Below are 24406 nucleotides of genomic sequence, written 5' to 3'. Positions count from 1 at the left end.
TTCTCAGGTCCTGTGGGTCCAAATTTGAAGTAACACTGCTCGTTACCACCCAGTCGGCCGATGATCACATGCGGAGGCGGGATCAGTCCGGGTCGGGACATGTTGCTGAGGTTCTGGTGGATCTGCCCTGAAGACCCCTAATGTGTGTTTGTGTATAAACAAAGGTCTTAGTGTAATCCCTGATCCACTTGAGGTTGACATAACTTGAAGCTTAACTTCCTTAATCCCCATCTTTCAATCCCAGTGTGTGTCTGTGTGTGTGTTTGTGCTGCTATATCACCTCTAACGGACGCTTTCTAACGGTCCAAACGTCCTTAATGTCCGAGTGTTTAACAGCGAGTCAACTGGATAATTGTACTTCGTCCTCTTTGTCTAGAAAAGTGTGTTTTCTGCCCGCACTCGCATCTTCTAACCACATTATTAGAGGAACTATAATGTTGGTTCTGCTTGTGCATTAGAGCTTCAGGGAGTTCAAACAGAAGAAAAGAAGAAAAGCAATATAGTAAGAGAAAGAGAGGTGTGTGTGTGTGTGTGTGTGTGTGCATGTGTGTGTGTGTGTGGAGAGAGTGTCAGTAATTGGCTGATATGTGAGAACTGTGTTTGTACGAGGGGCACCAGAGTCTCAGCAAGAATTCATTTCTTAAAAAACGTACCCGAAGCCTCCAATTAACCCCTTCACCTCCCTCCTCCCCCCCGAACACACACAAGAGGGCCGCCGCCGCCAAAATAAACAGCCGATGGCATTCATGGGACTCACATAAGGCCAGCGCGAAGAATGATATAAATACTGTGTGAAGACAGCGAAAGAGACACAAAAAAAAGAAGGATTTCAGAGGTGAAGGAGGGAAAGTTGTAATCCGTCTTTACCTGCTCAGTGTCCAGGCCTGTTGATCTCCGGTGACATCGACCGACTCACGTCACTCTCCTGACAGAAACACAAAAAAAGACTCAAGTTAATCAACTGGAGCGGCACTCAGTAGAGCGCAGACAGCAGCTTCCTTAACACACCAGATATTTTCGAAAACGTTGATCGATCCGTCTCTTTTATCAGGATCCGCGAGAAGTTAAATGGATCCATTCAAGGTTTACAATGTTTTGTGACAAACCAACCAACCGACCGACCACCAGAACCATCAACCAACCCACTGACCAAGAAACCAACAAGCTTTCCAACCAACTGACCGGCAAAACAACCAACCAACTATTTCAAACAAACACCTACCATGGCTCCAACACAACCTCCTGAAGTGGAGGTAAAAACAACCCCAGTTAAATGCGACACCACTGGTCATCTGATACCTCAGAACACATCCTGAACCAGGTGAAACTGAGTGGAATCAGCGAGCAGCCTGAGGGTCACACTCGAGTTACAGGTGAGAGCCAGGTGACATATCTGTCACTGACTGAGTTTCAGCCGACTGAGTTTCAGCCTCTCGTTGTTTTTTTCTCCTCCTGAGCAGTTTTAAGAGTTTTCACCTCAAACCCGCTCAAATAAAACTGCTGGTTTCATGTCTACATTCAACCCCAAACTGCCGCATTGTTGCATAAAATCTGTTTTTATCGTCTCGGAGACCAGCTGCTGTTGCAATCTTCCAGTTTTCCCACAGTCCTGAATGTTTCACGGGATGCCAACATGAGGGGAGTGATTGCGGCTTAATTGTCACCCGAAAAAGTAATAAAGTCGAGCGTTTGAGTTGGTGCTGTTGTGACATTTTGTGGGCGGGTGGTGTAACAGGGTGGAGTTGTACAGTACAATTAACTCGATATGAGTCCGGCAGCAAAAAAACATGATGATTGATGACATGAAATGTTTACTGCTCCGGGATTCAAACACACTTTAAAGGGATATTTAAGTTATAATAAATACAGAAGGAGTTTAAACAAGGGCGATAAATCAATAGTATTTGTAATTCAGATTTGATTATCAGTACATCTCTAACCGGATCGCTGCGGTGGAGACGATACTATGAAAAACTGGAACAAACTCAGTCACAACTGCTGCAGCACCTGCCGGATCAAAAACGATAGCTGTGTTAATTAAACGTAATTAATTCACAGAAACTGCCAGAAATCTTGTGTTATCTATCAGCGAGTAAAAGCATATTAATGCCTGGAATAATAACAAAAAGCTGGAGCTCTGCCCGAGTTTTAATAGAAGAACTTCCGTCGGGGCATGAATTAAAACTAAAGACGTTTTAATTTGCGATAATACGAGAAGAAGAGCCGCAGCTTCTTTTTTTTCCCCCTCTTGTAACGATAACATTAGCGCTCACAGGCTCGCCGGCCTTTTAAAATAAAAGGGACTTTTTAAACCGAGGAGATAAAGGGGGGGAAAAAAAATCAATTTGTGGGAGTAATCTTCATAATGAGACAACCAAACAGACAGAGAAGGAGACGGTCTCTGGGAGAGTGTGTAATGAACAAAGAGCGGCCCGAGTGCTCCTGAACGAGCCTCCAGAAATACAGTTCGCAGGTATCTTCATTCTCATTTCACACCGTTTATAACTCGACGCTCCCGCAGTGAACGCAGCCTTTCACGACCCAATGAAACAAATAGCAAAGCAGCCAGTGAGGCGAGACTGTGTGTGTGTGTGTGTGTGTGTGTGTGTTGTGTTGTGAAGTTAGTTTGGCAACACTTCTAACAATGTGCTGAGGCCCTCGGTGCTATCCAACAGAATGGCCCAGTCTGTCTGCACTCTATCTCAAAGAACCATATGCTGGTGGATAGCAGAGCCGACTCCTGTGTGTGTGTGTGTGTGTGAGAGTGTGTGTGTGTGTGTGTGTGTGTGTCGGTGCGAGTGTGTGTGTCCATATGTCGCAGCATCTAACATCCAACATCTAAACATCCAGATGGCGGAGCATCAGTCGACACAATGTTTTCCTTCCATCACCAGGAAGTGAAGCCCCGAAAAACGTGAAAAGACAATAAATATTCATCGTCCGGGCCTCCAGGAGGAGGAGGAGGAGGAAGAGGAGGAAGAGGAGGAGGAGGAGGAGGAGGAGGAGGAGGAAGAGGAGGAGGAGGAGGAGGAAGAGGAGGAGGAGGAGGAGGAGGAGGAGGAGGAGGAGGAGCGACCACACCGCCGTCTGACAAATGTAATGCAATTATTTTTATCATGATGACAGAAGAAGGGAAAGTGTTTTGTTGATTTGAAATTCCAAACAGGCTGAAGACGACACAGAGAATAAGAAACCCCGCCGTCTAAATAACCCAGAGGAAATAAATCTGAGAAGAAGCGACAGAAACATTTGAAATTCCAGCCGTCCTCGTTTACTTCTGAAGTTTCCATCGGCCGGATTTACGATGGTGAAACCGCATCAGTCCAAACGGAACCGATCAAAGCGGCTCTCTGTGCTTCATCCACCTCTTATTTCTCAGGTTCAAAGCTCCATTTGAGACGAGACAAAAGAGGCTTTAAACTTTAATTTGAAATCATAACTGGGGAAGAAACTGCGTCCACTCACAATCTGATGATGGGAATCGTTTTATCCGTTTAACTTTCATCGTTCGCTCACGATTCTGTCGTAAATAAAGATATTCCTTCTCTCGCGGCAGGAGAGGAGAATTTCTAGAGTTTTTTCTCATAATTGAAAGAAGCAAAGATGGAAAAGAGCTGTTAGCTAACGTTCAGCCCGATTCAGACCAAACATACAAGACAGTTTGAGTCACATCATACTTTTAGGGACACTTGCAGAGATTTCCCTTTTAGTAGCGAGAAAAACGCCTATTTTCCACGGAGAGCTAAAACATCTCCGTCTGTGATCGTGCCGACAAATCCAGTTGTTTGTAACGAGACGTCAGGCCATTTCCAGACGTGTTTTTGGTGATGAAAAACAGGAAGTCGGACCATCTCCACCTGTTAGATAACATAGCTAACAGTTATTTTGGCGACTGCGTTGCTAACGTCGCTAGCATTAATGCTACAAACACGGAGGTCGGAGGTGCAGGTAACTCTGACAGGAAGTAAACAGACAATATGACACACAAATATTCCTTGTGATCAGTGTCATGTTCTCTGCGATGACGGAGGTAGTGAATGATATCTAACAATCATGAGGAGGTCACCTGTGTGAGTCCAGGTGATACTGCTGTTCACTCTGTTGTGGTTTAACATGCAGCCGCTGCGAACGAGTGACGCTAATTTCTCAGGGTCGTTTCAATCCGAGGCCGGAGGAGGAGAAGCGCCCGGACCTCGAAAGACCTGAAACAATTTCCATGAGCTTTATTACATTTTCAGAAGGTTACTGTTGTTTCTGCGCTCGGCTCGGCGCTGAACTCATTCATTTCCACTCTCTTCAATATGAATCAACAACCGCTCTGAATCAGCGAACGGCTCAGAAAAAAAAAAAAAAAGGGCAGAAAGTCGAGGCTGCGTATTAAATCACTCGAAGAATAAACTTCACGAAGAACTCCCGTGATGACAATGTGAATTATCTTGACTTTCTTTCTATTTTTGCCGGAGCTGGTCTGTAAAAGTGAGGCAGACGGAGGACGGACGCACACAGCAGGTCCAGATTGAAGGCAGCGACGCCCTCTGCTCGCTGTCTGACCTCTAACACACACACACACACACACACACACACACACACACACACACACACACACACACACACACACCATGAGTCATGTGTCATGTGCCAACAGCGACGGTGGAACAACAGCAGCCAAGCCTGAAGACAAAGAGTCCAAACACACACTCGTACACAGACGCAGCTCACGCCACATGCTTCATTTAGTGCATTTAAATATCAACACACACACTCAGAGTCCAGGACAAAAGAGGAGGATGAGTTTCATCCTTAGAAGTGTAAAGTTCTGGATATAATCGGTTTCTTCTCGTTAGCTCAGCCGTCTGATTGTTGTTTTAAAGAGTTGTGTGTTTTTAATGGATTTATCTCGCTGCCGCCTCCACGAGGAGCCCCGAGCCAGAAACCAGAACCCAGAACCCAGAACCCAGAACCCAGAACCCAGAACCCAGAACCCAGAACCCAGCCGGCCGTCAGTGGTCAGTTTGTGAATCTGAGACTCTCAATCTTCAGTTTTCCTCCTCCTGGACTCCCTAATCCTAAAAACGTGACTCAGCTCTGATGGATTTTAGTGAGTCAGAGCGCCAGTCGTTACACTTCAGCTGCCACTTGTTTTGCCTTTTCTTAATTATTAACCGGTTAGTTTACTGGACAATAAAACAGAAGAGAAAACTGCTTCTCCTGGAACTGATCGGGTAAATCTGGCAGATGATATTGTCGACTGTATGGAAATCATATCGTATGGTATCGTCAGCTGATAAATTTAAGATTATCAAACTCAGATCCAGAGGCCGGGTCTAGCATCCGCCTGGTTAGCGCTTCATATTTGGCGCTTTAACCGTTTTACCTCGTGGGTCCAGCGTGAAGCTACGAGCTAAAGACGGGAGCTGCTCTGTTGTTGGCTGCAAGAATCAGCACAAAAACTTCATCCAATCCATCCTGAAGACGTCAGGATCCAGTGAATTAGCGTAACTTTGGCAAAAAAAAAAAATGTCCCGCGGCGACTGGAGAACTAATGTGTTGAGAGTGAATTTGACTGCAGACTTCATGATCCACCGTGATGCTCAATTTGAGGTGAAGTTCAACGTGAGGTCGCGAACTGAAGTCGAGCATGAAATCACAGTTCCAAACAGCTGAAGTGATTTTTCACAGAATCGAGGAGGATTTCACAGGATTACAGATAAATTAGCTTCCAGACGGCAGCGAGCTACTTCTACACACACACACACACACACACACACACACACACACACCTGCGTAGACACACATGCTTCCTCTCACGCGTGTAACAACAACCTGTACTGACGAATCCATCAGTCAGTCTCGCGTCTGAATCCTTCGGTTACACAGGTGCTGAGATCGCGACGGCTTTACGTTCAGGTCAGCAGACCTCGTGGCCTGTTTTTAAAAAAATCTGTTTCCCAGCAGACACTTTGATGTTACAGTAGAAGAAGCACAGGTGTAAATAATACAATTAATAATGGCTGAGCTACACGAACCGCTGCAGTCTGAGGCACATCGAGCGACTGCAGCATCAACGGTTTCACATCCAGGATTAGGAACTGAAGAGCTTTGTGTCTTTCCCCCCAAAAACTCTGGCAAGTGTTGGAAGAACACCACAGATAAGTTAATGCAACGTTTGCTTAGGTTGAGTTTCCCATTTCTCGGTGAGGGTTAGGAAAACATCGTGGTTTGGCTCCAGGATCGCTGATTGGAAATGGTCCAGGTTGACAAAAAACAGTAACAATAGTGAAAAATGCCTGTTGTTTTATCTCAGAGTGCTTCTTGACGTCTCCAGATGCTTCATTTTCTCGGACTAACGATCAAAAACACAAAGATATTCACTTTAGAATTATATACAACAGACAAACGCAGCACATCCTCACATCGGAGAAGAATAAACGAGTAACAATTTGTGACAATATTCACGTATTAATCACTTTTTTATCTGCCGTGTGTGAGCCGTTTGTAATGTGGCGTGAAAGTTGAGGCTGTCAGCGTCTCGCTCGGTTGTCTGAGCATGTGGATGATATGTTGAAGCTGTTTAATGCTGCTGGACTGTGAACTTCTTTGTCAACGACTCAGATTTTGTCCAAATGATGTGACTTTATGCACGTTCTGCTAACGGAGCGCAACAGCAGCTAACGTAAGTTTAACAGCGACTGACCTCCAGCACAAAACATCAAATAATAGATGAGAAATATCCAAGATAACATCTTCAAATGCTTTAACTCTCTCTGACTGACAGCCTGAAACACAAACATATTCAGTTCGCAGTGATTAAAAACAGACAAAAGCAGCAGATCGTCACGTCGGAGGAGCTGCAGACGGCTTCAAAAAACTAACTTGAATGATTAAATCTGCATCAAAATAATTGACAGTTGATTGACTGTATGCTAAACTATCCTGCAGGTAAAAGTCCCTCAAAATGATGATACTGCAATCATGGCTGAATGATTCAAATTGTGAAAGAAAAACGGAGGTTTTGTTTTTGCGCCCTACCACCCGCCGCCGTGAAACGAGTGACGGAGGTTCTGTCAGGGAGACAAATGAGCAACTCTGTCAACATGTTTAATCCACGTACGAAAGCCTCAAACTCAGAACTAACTACATAATTCCTTTTTAAACACAGGATTGTAAAAAAAAAAAACAAAAAACAAAAACGAGTAAATGACTGCAGACGTGTGCATCCGTGCCGAGCGAGGAGGCTTATCTGAGGAGGATTTTAAGCAATTAGGACAGGAAGCAGAGGAGCTGTTGCTTTGGCTTCCCCGCGGAATTAAAGTATGCAACACACACACACACACACACACACACACACGAGCGAATTCCCACACTGACCAACAACACGGTCTCAGCTGTGAAACATCACACACGCACACACAAACACGCACACACACACTTAAACACACTCCCTCAACTTCCTCTTGACCCACTTCCCAAACACAACACACCACCTCTCTGTGTTCATCCCTCCATCTCTCTCTCTCTGTATCCTCATCGGCTGGAGGCGAAGCAGACCAGACCACTTCTGCTGTGTGTCACCAGATCAGGACACACACACACACACACACACACACACGCACACACACACACACACACACACACACACACGGTTAATCAGTTTGTTTATGAGGCCAAAGGCATGCAGGGTAAAAAAAAAAAAAATTAAAAAAGAAAATAAAAAAATCCTCCTTCCCGGAGTTCAGGAGGGTAATGACTCCACTGTACGGCTGATAAATTGGGGGTTTATTAAAAGACTGGGACGTTTGCTTTAAAAGATGCTAATCACAGGTTTTGTTTTTTTAACCAGCCTCCCTCACAAATTAACAAGCCGCTACTGGAAGCGAGGACGTCACTTCCACTGAAGGAAGCGTCCTTCTCATTAAAATCCCTCTGAAGCGTCTCCTCTTACTGTCGAGACGCAATATTACAGACGCAGGAAGAGGAAAAAGACAAAAAATGTTGCTTTGTTTTACAGGACAGCAGGTGATGTTTATGAGCGCGTGAAGACGATCAACACGTCACGATTAACGGCCTACAGACACTGAATAATCTGAAATCTGCAAAGTAACTAAAGGCATCAAATAAATGTCGTGGAGAGGAAGTTTGAAGTGGAGATACTCAAGTGAAGTACCTGAAAATTGTTCTTACATTCATACCAAGACTGGTTGCACCTGCAAATGTTGCAGCTTCAAATATCACTAGCTGGTCTCTTTGATTTTTAATAATCTGTATTAATATCGGCCATGAAAAAGCCAAATACTGAAGTGCTCATCACACCTGAGCTTCAGTTCCTAACACTTCTACCTTTTGACGACTGTCTTTCAGTGATATAAACATCAAATATACCTTTAAATCACCTTTTTTTTCATTTTATATAAGCAGCCAAACGTCTCAACGTAACAACACAAGCAGGCGTCAAAAGGAAAAATAGCTAAAACCAGCAGAATTGTGATTTTAATGGGGGAAAATGTTTAATTAAAGTACAAGCAAAGACGTTTATGATCATTCCAGGCGAAGGATTAAAGTTTTACGTGCCGGCCTCGTTCGCTGGAGGCCAGAAGAGTCGTTGTTGTTGTCTGTTATATTTCAAACACATAATCACAGACCGGTGTGCAGTCAGATTGTGTGCTGCAGCGTAAATTAAGTGGGTAATTAGACAACTTTTGGTGAGAATCTCACACACAGGAGTCGTGGTAATTAGTGAGAAAGTCCACCCACGTGAGGGTCTGAGGAGATGAAACGAAAGGAAGGACGGAAGGTAAAAACGAAGATGAGGCGGAAAACGGGGGGGGGGAAGGAGATAAAAAGGTTGGGAGTTTAAACAGAGCTGCAGCAGTTTGTTCAACGCTCCGACAGGAAATGTTGAATCTGGCTCTATCGCTGAGCTCTGATCAAGACCGACCCGCTCCGAAAATGAAGTGGAAACTAAACGAATCCGTGTTGATGTGTTTGGAGAGAAGAACCGAGAAAAAAAAGACAAGAGGGGCTGTCGAACCTTAAATACTCCAACCGAGAGCCAATATGTGAGAAAAACTTCTCTCCATCTCGTCTTCTCCTCCTCGCGTCGCTCTCCCTCCGTATCTCACCTCCCGTTCCTCGCGCCGTGAAAAACTCATTTCTGAGGATTTATAAACAAATATTATCTTACAACACGGCTGATATTTCTTTATTTCCCCGGAGAGCGTCGAGTCATTCAGTTAATGCGACACATTCGTACGAGAAGCCAAATAAAACAAAACTCCACAGTGTCACATGTAGACGACAGGTTTCTGACACCTGAATGCTTCTTCTATAAAATGTCAAATAAGCTACAAAAACGACACATTTGTGAAGATATTGACTTCTGATAAGACCTCAAAAAAAAAATAAATCAAGGTACGTATCGTATATCGCGATATTAATCCATTCATTGCTTCACCGCTAGACTCAGTCAAGACTTTCAGCCATTATCTTGATCCAAAATTATGTGAAAAACAGACAAATCTGACTCTATTTTCAGTCTCAAAACATTTAAAAAAGCAAATATAAGTTTAAACTTTTAGCACCGCCTCAGGGTGATGTAGAAACAAATGGACTGCTGTAATACGAGTGCAGCTCTGGCAGCTCTTTCCCCATGAGCAGGATGAATAATATTTTTGAGAAACTGCTGGCAACATTTTCAAAATATCTCCATCATCCTTTGAAAAAAGAAAAAAAGCTATCGACTGACACAACTGTTACAGAGAGAGGAGGGATGGAGGGCTGGAGAGGTGGTGCAAACACATCTGGTTCTGCTCAACATGACGGACGGTCCTCTGGGAGGACTGAGTCAGAGGCTGGGTGGTGATGAACTGGACCTCCACACCGGCTCCCAGCAGGCGTCGGTGCCGATCCAGTCCGAGGTGTTGACCATGTAAACAAAATACCACAGTGTGACGTGATGCAAGCGGAGGGTGCGATGTGAAGTTCTGACTTTTCCAAGGCTGTCCGTTACTTTGTCAGAGCGCTTCACTGACTTCAGTCAATAAAAATGTTCTTTCCTGGTATGTTACTTAAGTTCTTTTTTAAAAATATCTCCACCGGTATGACTTCAGAGAATTTTCCAAATCTACTTTTGTCTTTCCACTTCGCACTCACGTCTCGACCTTTTATGAGATTCCAAGAATTCCTTGACTGAAAGCCCGCTCTCCTCTGCTCCCTCTTTCTTTCCTCGATTGTTCCATGACAGTGAATTATTTTCTCTTATTCCAGTCTGAGGCTGTGTTTCAGATCAGGAGTACATGACAGGAATGCAGCCTCCTCATTCACGGCAAGGAGGCGGCGGTGCCAACGTTTGTCTCATAGTCTGATCAGCCTTCAGACTCACACAGGTGCTACTCATCAACACTACTATTTTCTATATAACTCACTGTTATTGTTCTGTACTTGTTCCTGAATACGGCAGGCCAAGCTTAGCAAAAAAAGATGATAAAAACAAGTAAAAAAAGACTTGAACAATCACAACCACACATTAACTTGGTCAACCTCACTGTTCACATAGCTGGACCGCATTTAACGACTAGACTGGTAATCAGTGGCTAAATTCCCAGATCTGTCCACCAACCAACCAACAGTTTTGTTGACCAATCAACAAACCAAGAGACCAAATAACCAACAAACCAACCAACCAACCAACAGTCCCATCAACCAACCAACCCACTGACTAATAAACCAACCAACAAAATAATGAACAACCAAAAACTGGCAATTTAAAGACTAGATTGGCTAAATTCCTAGATCTGTCCACCAACCAACCTATGAACAAACTAATAGACCAACAGACCCATCAACCGTCAAACCAACCAGACACAGACGTAGACCCAGCAATCAACCAACAGTCCTATCAACCAACCAATCAACCGACATCGGTGAAAACATAACCCCCTTGGCAGAAATATTCATCTTCATTGTTGTTCAATGTTTTTTTACAAACTTAATTATCTAAACACACGTTTTCCTGTCAATTAATCAATCGTCTAAATAAGTGATGGAGCTCCTGATGTTGCCTGAATCCATCTAACATGACGACACTGATGGCCAGCTGTTGGCAGCGTCTGTGGCCCGAGGTTTTTGGGTTTGTCCAGCACCGTTGGCTTTTGGTTTCCCTTGACGAATAACGAACACTGACTATCGCCACCTGGTGGTACGGAGAGGTAGTTCCTCTCCCACAGGTGCACACCACGTTCAATCCAGTTCAGCCATCACCTGAAGTCTTCACGAGGTTTTCAGGTGCAGCTTCTTTTGGATTTTAATAGTGCTGCACGATCCATCTCATCAGAATCTCCAACATCAAACTCTTCTCGCTGTAACTACTTAATAACAGCTAACAATTTGTCAGAAACGTAGCTGTGAAAACACGACATTCCACAACAGTATCACCTTTATAAAACCTACAAAGCCACGCGAGCTGCAGGGTGAACATTTTGTCTCAAAACAGCTGCTTCAGTTTGATTTCTCTCAAATCGCAGACACCTATTCTGGGAGGTGAATACAATCCATCACACCTCATACCCCTGTCTCTCTCTCCGCGGAGCTTAATCGAGCAGAAATGCAATATATATATAAAAAAAAAAATAATATTCCAAACACACAATCGAAACCCAGTCAGAGGACGACGTGGCTCCCACCCCAAATCATCAGCGGCAGCAGAGAAAATCAGAACTTCTCTCTCTCTGTGATGGAAAAAATGAAATGCCAAGCCCGGCTAAGGACATAATGAAAAAGCTATTATCAGCATGAGCTTTCATCAGCACTGCATTCAACCATGTTCAATACAAACTGATTCTCTCATCTCATGCTGTACCCATCTGAATGCTGGGATATAATAAAGGAGGTGAGATAAGAGAGAGAGAGATCACATTTTCAGTTTTTTTTCCCCCTGTTGCATCAGCACATTTACAGACGAGAGGAGCCACACGCGGACACATTCGCTGCCACAAAGGCCGGCAACAATCAACCTCTCGCTGCAGGAATCTGATCGAATCATTAGCACGGCCTGTACGTACGTATACACGTTCACTTTCTTTACTTCCTAATCATCCGTGAGCTTCCTTGTGTCCGATTCTTCAAAGTATTTAGTCTCTTCCAGTCCTCCGCCTCCAGCGTTACTGCCCCTGAATTCAAATACATCCTCTTCATGCAATATTCAGAAAAATGGTGAATTATATATATATAATAATACAATATTCAAACAATACCCAGCATATATTAAGGTCTAATGAGGAGGGGATGAAGTCAGGACTGTCAACTATGAACTATGCGATAAGGCAGCGAGGATGTGTTTCTATAAGCTGCTTAAATATTTTGTAAAGGCTTCTCTGCAAAAAAAAACACTTAGAGGTTGACATGAAATCCTCTGCAGGACCCGTCTGAATGCATTTCATAATTTAGCGTTTTACTTCTGTGCAGCGCTAGACGGGATACTTGAAAGGATTTGAAGGCTAATTTCAGTTAATTACAGCACTCCTCTTCTTTTTAAAGCTTTGGTCATCGTTTCTGTCGGCGGCGATAACATCATCCTCTCCAGAAGACCCGTCGTGACCGGAATATGATTCAAGGCCGTGGAGATAATTCTCTTGTGAAGATGGGATTTGTTTCAGTTGTTGTCAGATGTCAGAAATGTTGGAGGGAGTTAAGATCAACTCATGAAAAACACTCGCATGCTTTTAGGAAAACAACCGTTTTTCTTCCCAGTCGGCAGGACAAAATATTCAGGTTTTCCGCACATGTGAAGATTTCTACGTGTCGGAGGTTTTCTTTTCTCTGTAGTTGGAGGTGATGATGGTGGTTTGACAGGCAACAAGTTTGGCAAGCCAGTAACCGCAGTTCAAGACTGTGTTTTAACATTCGTAAGCAAACCTGAGCCAGAAGTATTTGACAGGTAGTTGGAACATTTCCAGCTGTGTCTGTGGCAACGAAAACAGGTATTTTATGCCAAAACACGATCTCTTCGTTGTCTGAAACTACCGGATATGTTTGACGAGCGATCGCGTGTTTGTTGTGGCAAAAAATTGGACATCTTCGACTGGAAGTTGGGACATTTCCAGCTGTGTAAAGAAGCATTTTCCTAGTGTGAAACCACTGGATATTTCTGATAAGACACAGCTGCATTTCAACGTCTTTGAGTCGAACGTTTGACATTTTTGGCAGGATGTCGGTTCACCTGCAGTAGAGTATGTGGCAACAAAACCAGGTGTTTTTTTAACAAGACTTCTGGACATCAGGCACGTTTGTAGCAACAAAAACATGTTTTCCTTAACCAAGTGATTTTTATGTGTTAATGCAAGGAGATCGTGAACAACAAGTGTTGTGATAAGAGAAAAATTGAAGTTATCTTTGTCAGCATCTATTCTGCTGGTGTTTTGCCAGCGCGCCAACAAATAATGGGATATACTCTAAGATGCTTGTGATTTATTCATTGGTAAAACATACTGCACATTATAAAAGGTGAAAGTTGGTGCCACTGACACAAGACCGATGACTAATGATGACAGAAGAAATCTACGAATCTGACACAAATCTGGAGGAGAAAAGAAGCAGGACTAGAAGGAAGATGGACATTAAAACGAAATTCAAAAAATGGCGAAGTCTTCCCTCTAAATGTGCAATTCGTGCAATTATTCAGCTCTCACTCTGCTGGACGGAGTAATCCGTCCACAGTGGTGCTCGTGCTCACTGTGCTGACTTTAAGCTGTGATACTCAATCAGCATTTGAGCCTTTAAAAAGAGACTTTTCTGGAGCAGGAAAAGAGAGACTCTTACATCTGCTGACAGTAATACTGACAGTCCCTGTCTTCTCCGGAGAGTGTGTGTGTCTGTCTGTGTGTCTGTCTGTGTGTCTGTTTGTGTGGTTCGCATTTTTTTGTGCGAGCGTTCACAGCTGCAGCTCCCCTCCGAGACACACAAACACCCACACAGAAATAAAGATGCAAACACACCGAACTTCCTTCTGCACAACAAACCAGAGCTTTCCTGTACAGCTCCCAGAGGAAGGTGGGACTATGTGTGTAGGCCTGCAGCGTGTGTGTGTGTGTGTGTGTGTGTGTGTGTGTGTGTGTGTGTGTGTACACTACGCTGTAACACGTGTTTTAACTTAATTTCTTTTAAGTTCTTTTAGTTCTATTAATGTTTTGTTCTGACAGCTGAAACCACTTCCTGTATCAGCGCGACTATCAAATTGTCTCTCACACACGTTCACGCTGGAGGATGTAATGTGTGTTTGTGTGTTGTACGGCCACATCATTAGGTAACAGCTCTGCAAAAACTATGTGTTGACACAGCAAGTCCAGTTAAATGAGCTGCTTTTATGAGAATGTTATATGACAGAGCCTATAGAGGGACAAACAGGAGGTCTTTGTCTGGAGTGCAGGAATTTATCAATAAAACAACATGAGGCGTTAACGGGCTCACAAGACTGGAGAAAAGTGGTCACGTTGTTACCCAAAACACCAGAGGATGACCAAAACAATTCATCTAAAATGCTGAAAAACAACTGAACAACATGTAATCTGTGATTTTCTTACCATACGAGGTAATCAGTCCGACATCACCCACATACTGGAGCCACTCATGCGTTCATATTGTTTTAATGTAATGAGCTGACTGCAGGTATAATCCTGTTTCACTTTGCTACCTGCATGTTGGCATTTTCAAACACCCTCTACAGGAAACACCAGTATGTGACACTATATAACACGGGGGGGAGGAGCTGAGGATCATCTGCTGCACATAACACACCGACCAGGTATCAGAACCTCATACAAGCCCACATTTAAACACCTGAGAACATGGACAGGTGTGTTTTTTTTTTAACTGTAAAATGTCCGAAACACCTTCATCCCAAACCTCAGGCTTCAGGAAATCTAAAATAAATACAGTAAACCTCCAAAATAGAATCTCACCAGAGGAACCACTAACTGCTGCTACCTGTAGCTGCGGTTAGCCGCTTAGCTTGGTTAGCCGCGCATCTAGTGGTCCGGACTTGGGTGAGTGTCGGTGTTAGATGTCGAGCATGGGAGCTAATTTATTTGACTATTTTCAACTGAAACTGGTGAAAAAGTAAATAAGAGTCGAGAGGAGCGAGTCCCGTTTTTACCTGTTTGGTGTTCAGGCCTGTTGGAACTCTGACGGCGTGAACCTCCTCACTCTCCTCCTGCACAAACACACAAAACAACACATTTGTTATCAGACTGTTTGGCGGCATTTTGATCCACAGACGACTCGTGCTAATACAGATTCAGACATCGTCAAGCAAACACACACGTTCATGTCTGAGCAGAACGTTGAAAGTCATCACAGCTGGATGAAATCAGCAGAATCTATTTTTATCTCGGTTTTATTAAAATCCTCTCACGGGCTGGGGTGGGTTTGAGAAGTGTCTCTCCAGCCTGAGCAGTCAATTAGAGTTAAAACATGCAAATTAACGAGAGCGCAGCCACGAGGTGCAAACTGCCATTTGAGGGAAGGTTAATTACGCAGAGAAACGGCTACAAACTGAACAAGTCAACTTCAGAGAGGACGCCCACACATTGTCTCCGAGAGTCGGGTGGTGGAGTGGGCGGAGGGTGTTCGACAAAAAAAAACGGGGACACACACACACACGCAAAGATGCTAATTAGACTTAATGGAGGCAACACTCAGCCTCCAACTTTTTTTTCTATGACTCAGCCTAATCAGAATTCAGTCGTCCGTGTAATCTGGACCGAACTAATCAACCACCTACACCACCCATCATCCTGAGTCACTCCGCAGTCTGGCAGGACGATCAACCTCAGATTAACGGGCTTTTAAAATCACTTCACAGTCGACACTGAGTGACTGATTTCATGACGTTCACCCTCATTCTGAAGGTCTTCACATGTAGAATCAAGCGACAAGATACTCGTAAATCAATATCACTTGAAACTTAATTTATAAAAAAGGTAACGGCAAACTTTGAGGAACAACAGGCTGCAGTGGATCAAAGACAGGATGTGGATGTGGATGAGTGTGTGTACAACAGATGTAACATACTGTAGGTGTTTGATTTGGACGGCCGTGTCTCAAAAAGAAAAATCTTCAAAAAGATGATAGAGTTGCCAAGGCTGCGGCGCGCTGTGAAACGGATGTCTTTACTGAGGAGGAAAATGTTCCAACACGCTGAACCAAGAGGGCGATTTAGTAAGAATGTGATATTTGAACATAAGGTTGGAGATCTATTATGATTTTTTTTTCAATTTCTTCCTTCTTTCCTTCAGTGTGTTTCAGAAGTCTTTGTGCATGGAAAAAAAAAAAGTTAAGTCCACACCAACAGATGCTCCTTTCTCCTACAGAAAACACTGCTCCTGAACGCCTCATCCGTAGCCCCGCCTTTAATTCTGTGACTTTGTGACATCACACTACGTCATATAGTCACACATTTGCATAATCTATGCTTAACGGCTAGTTTGGCACGTAAGAATTGATTTCGTACAGCTGCTCTGTTGTTGTTAGTGCTGCTGGGTCAGGCGTGTGTGAGCTGGCCAATCAGAGGAGACTGAGTATTTAAAGAGACAGGAGTGTCTCAGACAGACCACTAAAGCAACTAAATCTGTTCTAGTAGAAACCCAAAATAAAATTGCAAACCTGAAAATTAGTCTAATATGTCTCCTTTAAAGTGACGACGAGGAATTTTAAGTTTCTAGAGTGACAGCTAACAATTATTTTCCTGTCGGCTTATCTGAGGATTATTTTTACAATGTATTTCCACGTTTCGTCCATAAAGTATCAGAAAATTGTGGAATACAGTCGTCACAACTTCCCAGAACCCAAAGTGACGTCTTCTAAAATTGCTTCTTTTGTCCGACCGACCCAAAAAGATTCCTCATTTATTGTCATAAATCACAAAGAAAAGCGAGTAAATCCTCACATTTAAGAGGCTTGAACCATAAGCGTCTGACAGATTTGCTTGAAAAAAATGACCAGAAACCATTAATCAACTAATCGTTGCAGCTCCGGCAGTCGACTGACGTGATGAAACAGAATTTCAAAGCGCTCCATTTTTCACTCGTCCTCTTCATGTGCGTCCAGCATCTCATCGGTTACTTTTTTCCACTGGAGGACGTTTCACTCCTCTTACAAAGTCGAGTGACAGTTGGAAGGATTTTAACACGTTCGCTCTTTAATTAAGTGGATATTATGCATCGGTCCGACCATCTGTCAGTCAACTCTCCGTCTATCCAGCGGTAAATACAACCTTCTGCATCACAACACAGAACGTCCTCGGGACTTAATGAACACTCCAGCTCTCAGCGGCAGCAGCTCTGAAACTTCATCTGTAACGGGAAGTGTTTGCGATCAATAGCGTTTATACATTAAGACTATTTCTTCATGCATTTCTCCAACGAGTCCAAAGGGATCAATGTGGGAGAGATTTGAGTTTTTTTCATTTGGAGATAAATCACGGGAAATATTCAATCACAGGAAGATAAAAGTGTGACAGTAAAGTCTTTCCTTAATTAAATACTCTATGACAAGAGGAGGACAAGATGATTAAATCTTTGAGATGTACCATGAACTTTGTCTCCACTTGTCTGCCTCCTTAGAAAATCGTACCAGAGCTTTGTGACCCCAGAAAGGAGAGTGATGTCTTCTCTTTTATTACGGATTTCTATGATTTATGAAGCTTTCCTCACCTGTAAAAGAAAGTTCACAGTAGAGACTAAGAGGAGGTCTGGATAGAAGGAGACGGAGGTGGGGGAACGCTAAAAGCTTACAAGAAATTTTCGGACATCATGGATCTTTTTGATGCAAAAAGAGAAGAAACGTCCATTGGAATGCATCCAAAAATGTGTAAACTGACATGTACCAGATAACAAAACATCTGCGGCAATAACAAGGCAGGAAAATAGATTTCTGGCATGTGGAAGTGCTCTTCAGATGTCAGGGCTCCATCTGATAGGTATAAAGACCAAAACCACCATCAAAGAATGAGCAGCAACAAAGGCCGACTGTTGAGTCTCCGGCTGAAAAGCTGCACTTGAACACAACACAAAGACTTCAGCTGAGGACCAACTCGCTCACACTATGTGGAAGGAAATATCTCTGCTTACCAGCAGCTGGAGGACGTTTGTGTTTGTTATTGAGACTCAGGATTAAAGATACAGTTATTCTGATGAAGTCCAAAAAGCCAGCAACAAGCTCCGTCCCTAATTTTACTTTTTCATCGTTTTTCTTGGCAGTCGGTGTTTTGAGGCAAACCATGATGTTTTCCAAACCACAACCACAATGGAGTACAGAGCAGAGGATGAGTACAGTGTTGTGACAAGAGAGAAATCTACCTAAAAAGAAAAAACAGTTCTGAAACGTTCAGTTTAAACGCATTGTGTGGTTTCGTGATAACGTACTTGGCTAACATTTATTCTGGATGAAAACGTGATTTATGGGTTAATTCTAGTTTTGCCATGATAGTCCATGTTCCCAGTGTTACAAGGCGGTCGGCAAAACACCGATTATATGACCTGACCACCGTCATGACGCTCTTTAAAATCAATAGGTAGTTCGATGATGAACGCTGCAATTACAAGACAACTGACTGACAAGATGGCGGACGAGGATTTGTTGTCAAAGTGAAAAACAAATACTGCGTACTCTTGTGAGTGGCCTTCTTCAAATTAAAGTCAACTTTAATGTGAAGCTACAGTAAAAGGAAATGTTTGGTTGATGTTAGCGGCCTACAGATAGTGAGCGTCCTGTCTTATAAAAAGCCAGATTAGCGGGGATTACTGGTGTTGTCACGGTCTTATTAGTGGGAATATTTCATCACTAACCCCTGACAGCGCTGCTGCTAGGTGTGGTCAGAGGTCAGCGATGTGAACACCTTCCAGCTGCAGCGTCGAGTTACTCTGTAAGGATACTCCAGAAAAAAAACAAAGCTCCGGTGGCAGAAAATCCAATAAAAGAAGGAGTTAACGCCGGCATTCTTGGAATTCCCCCCGCTGTAATATCGATGCGCGTATCAAATGACTGTCGCTGGGAGAAGACGACGTACGAGAGCGTGAAAAGAAACGAGAGCGAAGTCAACAAATACACCCAACAAGCTGGAGGAACGCCAGGCGAGGAACATTACACAGAAGAAAGACAGGAGGAGGGTGAAGAGAACGAGATTTAGTGTTACAGCACACACACACACACACACACACACACACACACACACACCTACACACACCTACACACACCTGTGCTGTATGACAGATGGAGAACCGGCGTCGAACGCTGTGATGTGATTTGCAGGTTGATGTGTTTTTGCTGTCATAGTATTTCATTATTGTTTATTAGACTTTGAGTCTTTTAAATCAACGACAACACACACACACAGACACACACTTTAACACACACACACTAACACACACAGACAGGGAGGAGAGGAGGCTTGTAAATCAGTTGTGCCGGCTGCTTCTTATCTGAGAAATGCCAGCTATGAGAGCGGGGCGGTGCAGCGGGCTGAAGGCAGTGCAGCTCGCTCTCTTTAATGACTCGCCGGCGTCGCTGCCTCGCTGAGCAGCAGGGAGGAGGCGAGCGGCTGCCAGGTTGAGGTAAGAACGGCGGCGCAGTGTGCAAGTAATGATGAAACGTCATGAAACAACACGGTGTGTCTAAGCGTCCCAACGCGGATCGCGGCGTGACATAACCAGCAGAGTCTCCAGCTGCTGGACTGGTTATCCACTGACCGGTTCACCACTGAGGATAATATGAGTGTGTTGGTTAAAAGGATGCTTCCTGACAATTTACACTTTTCTCCCCCCCCTTGTTAAGGTTTGGCAAGACTCAACATGCTGTAAATATCACTGCTCAAATCCATCACAATTAACTCTCCAGACATAAATCTGGATGACAGTGTTGCTGACTCAGCTGTCACCGGTGTTTGTTTCTGTGTTTTTTAAGTGGAAAATCACGACAGCTGCTGTGGAAACTGTGCGAGAAATACAATATATTATGTAGCAACTGGAACATTTTTAACAAGAGGTAGGTAACAGCGCTATAATGCTGCATTCTGCAGGACTGGGGACCCAACAGTGAGATATTTTTCAGCACATTTTCTTTCGCGAGATAACAGATATTTTATTTTATCTCACAGAAATGGGGAACAAAATCCAGTGAATATCAGAGCAAAGAAGTAGAAGAAAGTAAATATCTGACAAAGTATTTAGAAACAGCTTTTAGTATTTCACGTATCACTGAAAACTTTACAAACTTTACTTTTTATTTAGAGATTAACAGTAATAAACAATAGTTTGGGCATTTTTGCCTCATTAACCTGATGGAGTTACGCATCATAATGAACCTGCACATCTGTCCAACTTGTATACTTTATAATCATAAACTTTCCTGTTAAATACGTGATATTCTACATGTGTCTTTACTGGATGAATACCATCTAGCCACTAGCTGCACGGCTAACTGAGCTAAGATGCTAACAACAGCTGCTGTTACCAGTTAGGTGACGTACTGCCCCCGATTTGTTTGGAGTTTGGATCCGACAGGTGGTTAATGTCTACAGATTGAACCTTTAAAAGCTGTATTTGTATGAAAAGTTGATTTTTGAGTTATGTAACGACGCCTCAGGATGGCGGCTGGCCTGAGCTACAATCTCAATGTCCCATCATTCTCCAGTTTCAGCTTCTCAAACATGAAACGAGGATTTGCTGCTTTCAAACATTTGTTTTTCAGACTCTCCGGTGGAGAAGCTGAGCTGTGTAAAGACGTTTAACTGGACTCCAGGAAAACCGTGGCAGTCATTTCTCAGAAACACTGACGGACTTTAAAAAAAACAGCCACAGAAACCTGTGAAACTCCCGCAGCTGATCCAGTTCTGTTAATCTGCGTGTTCACGTCGTTTCCCAACAACATGCAGAAATAAACTCCCTCCATGTTCGCCTCCTAATACCTGCAAAGCTCCACAAGCTGGATCATATTTACTGATTTACTGCATGTGTTTCTGCAGGCGCATGCCATCAGCTATCGGCTGTGTTAAAATTAAATCATCTATTATTATTTGTCTTAATAAGCCTTTGTTTTCTGCTTGCCAGCGTCACCGAAGGGATTCGACTTATCTTCAAGACAGAAAAAAATGTGACGCGAGCGCTGCTCACAAGAAAAACAGACGCTCACTCCGAAGGCTGTAATAATCACAGGGTTTTTTGTTTTTTTTGAATGGAGGATTAATTAACGCTGGTGGTAATTTCTTGTTTCTTGAAGGGAAAGTGCTTTTTTTTTGTTGTTGTTTTTTTCCCGGAATTTAAAATCCCTTTTCCATCAATCTTTCACCGTCGTCGAGCTGCTTCACGCTCTCTGTTTTGCTCCCTGAATCTCTCCTTCACAGCCTCAGTGTTACTGCTCGAACCGTGTGGATAATCCACTGTGGCATGCTAAAGGCTTTACACGCACACGCACACGCACACACACACACACACACACACGCACACACACACACACACACACACACACAGGTCCGTGCCTGTAGTGGAAGCCTCGCAGACATGGGATTTCCTTTCACATCCAATTGAGACCAAAGAAACTTGGTGAGAAGAGCATGGAAGAGATAAGCTGCAAACACACACACTTACTCACACACACACACACACACACACACACAAACATCTGTGTAAATATCAAACCAACATCGAGCACAAACATCAATAGCCCAAACACAATGTTAACGTGATATAACACGCAGCTTATAAACCCCCCAAAGAGACATCAACTGTTCACAAAAAAAAAAAGCGACCACCCTCCACCCACAAACACACACACCAAACACACACGCCAAACACACTGCAAACACACACTTCTCTGTAGGAGTATGCAGACAGGAATTTGTTGGGACGTAATTACAATGTGGAGTCTGAACAGCATCCGATTAAGATCCAGAGGTTTTATGGCAGCCCTTTGAAGAGCTCAGAGTGCAGCGGCTCAACCTGGCTCAGCAAACCACACACACACACAGAACACACACACACACACACACACACACACACACACACACACACACACACACACACACACACACACACACACACTGCAGAGACTGATGCCTAATCTGGTGCCATTTTTCCAGCTCCAATAGCCCAAAAAGAGGAATATTTATAAGAATACATCTCACTTCTCAGCTGACATCTGAAGATGCAGCAGCGGCTCTGAAAGTCATCTGTAGAGAAGCCTGGAACACGTCGCAGTAATACGCTACGCTGCACTGACGTGATGCTTTTGCTAAACGTGGACAGTGTCTTTTTTTTATTCTTGATTCTTCTTGGAGATAGTGGAGAGAGCACAGGGAAATATGGAAGACAAAACGATATGCAACGCAGATACCAGATCCAATCAGGACGCAGGATATTGTGACCACACGGACGGAGGCCGAGGCCACCAGAGGCGTCTCTGCTGCGGTGAATACAAAAGTTAAAGCTACGACAATAAATCAAACGACTACATGTGAGGTGAACCGGATGAAACACCAAATGTTCCTCAACTTATCAGAGTTTTAGTGTGTTTCAGCTCAAAGTTTTGGTTGTAGGCAAATGTCAAGTGGGGTAAATAAACTTCAACACCTCCTCGCTGCTAAAGTCGCCTGCACGATACAACATATTGCACTCTGGTTAGCGTGTCAGGTGCAGATCCAGAGCTCCTGGAGGAATAAACACCTGAAAGTCCCATCAGATTCTGCTCTGATCCGACGGGAGGAGAGCTCAGAGATTACTTTTTAACTTTTCAGATTAAAAAAGGTGGATTAATCTTCACTCCTGTTAATCGGCCTGACTGCAGCAGCTCCATCGTCAGCTGTTTATGTTCTCTGATATCGACTGCTGGAAAAGAAAACAATACATATCTTTAAAGGATCATCAGATAAAATATCATCCCGTCATAAAGAACAGAACAGAGTCTCACCAGAGTTGCTGGTCTTTTTGGGGTTGTGGGGAAAACTAAATCGACTTTTTCCCCAAGTTGACTGAACTCTAGTATGATCCTTTCCCTTCTTCTGGCCAAAACTGACAAGACTTTGCTTGATTAATGAAAAAAAAGTCCCTGTAACGTCCTTGTTGTCCACCGTATCGCTGTGGTGGTGGTAGGACGTGTGACGGACCCTGAGCTGTTGATATATACTGTATATTATATAAAAGTGCATTTTCTGCTGCATCTCAAGTTTGTAAAACTCAATAATAATCAGCATAATGTTGGTTTCAAACAGCTGAAATGGTGAGAATCAAGTCCAGCCACTACATCTCTGGTTTCTTCAAGGGACAAGTAATCAATAAATCACCACAATAATGCAGAATTACACATCATCAACACGACGTCTTGTCTTTTACAATAGTTTGACTCTCTTTCTTTGCATTTAACTGGTGTCCTGATACACTTTATTGGCGCATGAGGAATAAGAGCTAATGTTCACGTGAAGACGGAGAAGGGCAGGAAACAAATGTAATTACCCGAGTTGAGAACTTTCCAGAAGGTGCTATTGATTTTCTATGATGCAGAGACGAGTTTATGCTTAGAGAGGCAGAAAGGAGAAATACAAATGCAGAAATGAAGCTTCTCTCAGGGAAAGTGTTCAATCCAACAGCTCCTAGCAAACATAAATCCTGTTGTCCGCCTGTGATGTGATGGATACAACGCGGTTTGATGGATGACACTCATTTAGGTTTGAGATTATTAATACTGCCCTGGTTCTCTGTAGGGAAATCTTCACCAAACTGACTCTAGATGTTCGTGTCCATCAGAGTTAATGTGCAAAAATATGTTTCATTTGTGCTTTTAGGAGCAGTCGCCACAGCAGAATCTCCAAAACCTTGGAATAAACCCTTAACTCGCCTATATTAGCAACAGATGTTTGTGTCTGTTCCAGCTGATCCAACCACTTAATTAGTTACCACAGTATCACCAGACTCCCTTAACAAATCGCATGATTTTCAGAGCAGTTCATTGAGGAGAAACTTTAAAAACTTTGTGAAACTTTGCTACAACAGATTTAACGTTATCCAAGCATTCAACTGATTTAACCATTAACACTGAATTTATGAACATTTCATTGACAGTAAACATATAAAATTTACAAATACAGTAAACAGTAATCAATATAGATGCCTTCTTCGTCATCCGTGGAGTACATCCCCAGTCTCCCTTGAAAAATCAGTCAATTTTGCAAGTTGTTGAGTTAAGAGAAACTTTCCAAACATTATGAAACACTATTTATGCCAGATTATAAATCATTCATACCTTCCTGAAAATTCGTCATTAAATGCAATACATCAAGTTGTTACTTTATGTGTAAAAAAGTGTCAGTTTGTGGCGGCATCGCTGTACCTGTCAACATGAAGCAGCTGCTTGAGGACACAGTCTGAAC

General features: G+C 43.3%; 1 protein-coding gene across 2 annotated transcripts in view; it reads right to left on the bottom strand.

The window, feature by feature from the left end:
• The window catches only part of plxnb2a (plexin b2a), a 153195-nt gene that overhangs the window by 86427 nt on the left and 42362 nt on the right, over positions 1-24406 (bottom strand). For both annotated transcript variants that reach the window (XM_037121159.1, XM_037121160.1), the window contains 2 exons: positions 15146-15202; positions 868-925 (listed from right to left, as the gene is read on the bottom strand). The gene's annotated coding sequence lies outside the window, so the exon portion shown is untranslated. The remainder of the gene's footprint in view (positions 1-867; positions 926-15145; positions 15203-24406) is intronic.

This window comes from Acanthopagrus latus, chromosome 14, assembly GCF_904848185.1.
Source record: "Acanthopagrus latus isolate v.2019 chromosome 14, fAcaLat1.1, whole genome shotgun sequence".
NCBI lineage: Eukaryota > Metazoa > Chordata > Actinopteri > Spariformes > Sparidae > Acanthopagrus > Acanthopagrus latus.
The sequence above is the reverse complement of the archived record's forward strand: the minus strand, read 5'-3'. Positions and strand labels throughout refer to the sequence as shown.